The sequence below is a fragment of the Nelumbo nucifera genome, chromosome 4, assembly GCF_055504915.1.
Source record: "Nelumbo nucifera cultivar China Antique chromosome 4, China Antique-T2T, whole genome shotgun sequence".
In the NCBI taxonomy this organism is placed as follows: domain Eukaryota; kingdom Viridiplantae; phylum Streptophyta; class Magnoliopsida; order Proteales; family Nelumbonaceae; genus Nelumbo; species Nelumbo nucifera.
In genome coordinates this window covers 79107939-79110157 of record NC_142652.1, presented here as the reverse complement: position 1 = coordinate 79110157, position 2219 = coordinate 79107939, and the positions used below count along the sequence as shown (strand labels likewise).

Here is a 2219-nt window from a genome sequence, read left to right as displayed (position 1 = left end):
CTTCACTTCTTTAATATACCAAGGCAAACCGGACAAAACATCATGCAGTTTTATTGACCAAAGTGTCTGCATTAAGGGCCTGTTTGGTTTGTGGGAATAAGGTCTGAGATCAGAATTAGAATGAATCATTCTCATTCCAACTATTTGGTTGGGTGGAATGGGAATGGGTATATATTAAGGGCCCGTTTGGTTTGTAGAATAAGAATTTGGAATTGGAATCAAAATGATTCATTCTGATTCTAATTGTTTGGTTGTGCAGAAACAGAATTTCATTGCCATTTCCTCCCTTGAAAATGAAAATAGAGATTTTGATTCTGATTTTTAATTTTAATAGCAAACCAAATGGATCCCAAATAAAATATCATCACGCTTGGCTTTATTGGAGTTTCCTTTAGAATTATCCAGCGTAGACTCTCTCTCTCTCTCTCTCCTGTTAAAGCTCTACAACAACTGACTAACACTACAGTCCCTCCCACTGGCTGGCACCGGCGACTGACTGCCACGTAAACAAATCTATCACCATCAAAATCACCCTTTGCAAGAACTAATTAATACCCAAGTAGATGAAACGAACAGCTTTTAATTTTGTCCACTTTGGCTTGGCGCACTTTGAGGATATTTTGGTAATTCAACCGAGGAAAGAAATTCAATTTAATATATATTCCCTATAAATAAACACCACAAACAATTATTAGTTCCCACTTCCCACATATCACAAGGAAGATCTGTTTGCTTGTCTTCAACAAGTCTGGCCTACTGCAAGTACAAACCCTTTCCTCTCCCCTTTCATTCTCTCTAAGTCTGTCTTATGGCAGATCCCGAAATCCCAGTTCCGATGAAGCCGTCGTCAGAAGATGGTAATTCCGACGACATATCGGATCGGAGATCCGCTTCAGTACTGAAGCTATTTGGTTTTGAGGTGACGGAGAGCGATGAAGTCCCCGCTACTATACAAAACAGTAGAAAATTCGAGTGTCAGTACTGTGGACGGGAATTCGGGAATTCTCAAGCACTCGGAGGCCATCAAAACGCTCATAAGAAGGAGAGGCAACGAGCAAAGCGAGCCCAATTCCAAAGCAGTCGGCGGTTCTCAGCCGCAGTCTCCCCGCTTCTTAATCCCCACGCAGTGCGGTCAGGACCCTTCTTATACTCAGGTTTGCCTTTGGGCATCGGTGCAGCTGCTCAACTCCACTCTCCGACCGAGTACTATGCATCACCACCACCGATGCTGTCATCGTTATCTTCTCCTCGGCTTCCTTCTTGGCTTTACGTCTCTCGCCCACCTCAATTTCCTGTGGATCCCGACGTTCGTCCACGCCCTGCTCTATCGATAACTCAGTTTTCCGAGAAAATGCCGGAGGTGGAAGTTGGAGTTGATCTACATCTGAGCCTTGCACCCTCCTCTACTTCGTAATGAGCTAGTTGTACTACATTAAGATCGACGATGCGACCGATGAGCATCGAATCCCCGTAAGTCATTGTTTCATGTTCTGAGTTCTGACTTGGTCCGAGCGTCATCAAAATTCAAACCTCTCCCAGTCTCCATGACTCGACTGAGTCGAAACCTGGTTTTTCAACCATGATAGTATCTCCTTGTTCACATGAGAGACTTTATTTTCGTTTGCTTCTGTATTGCCCAGCTAGTATTAATCTATGCATATCTGATTTATTTTTCAATTTTAATTTCTCTTTATTCTCTCGCCTTCTTTTCCTGAGAGAGATGAAGGGGGAAGACTTGGAGCGGAGAATGTTGGGGATACGTTGTCATTTCAATCGGTTATCAGATGTTAAGTTTCTCGGAATTGCTGAGGTTAATTGATCAGTCATCAGTCCCGGTGAGCCGTAAACAGGATGAGAATGATTTGCTTAAATTCTTAGATTATTCTTGTGTTGTATATATTTCTCCCTGCGCAACAACTCCAAACTCTTGTAAATGATCTGTATCGTTTTTCCTTTCGGACAGAAAGATATTACACACGCCCGAATTCATGAACAAATCGATCGGTTGAAGACCAGACCAGAATGTACGTGAAAGTTTTTTTTATTTGGCCAACATAGATTACAATAGAATTAGTGAAGCTCCACTACTAACTACTACTGGTACTAGCTGAGTAACTAGTACTGTAGTTTTCAACCCAGATGAGAAAATGAGAAGTGAGAAGTGATCAGAAGCACAAGGCATGTCTGGAGACTGGATCATCACGTATCTATAAATATCA

At 42.2% G+C, this 2219-nt stretch overlaps 1 long non-coding RNA gene across 1 annotated transcript; it reads left to right on the top strand.

The window, feature by feature from the left end:
• Positions 1-1413: 1413 nt before the first annotated feature.
• Positions 1414-2015, top strand: LOC148800760 (uncharacterized). The gene is made up of 2 exons (XR_016085405.1): positions 1414-1835; positions 1964-2015. It is a non-coding gene; the product is annotated as an uncharacterized LOC148800760 (long non-coding RNA).
• The last annotated feature ends 204 nt before the right edge of the window (positions 2016-2219 follow it).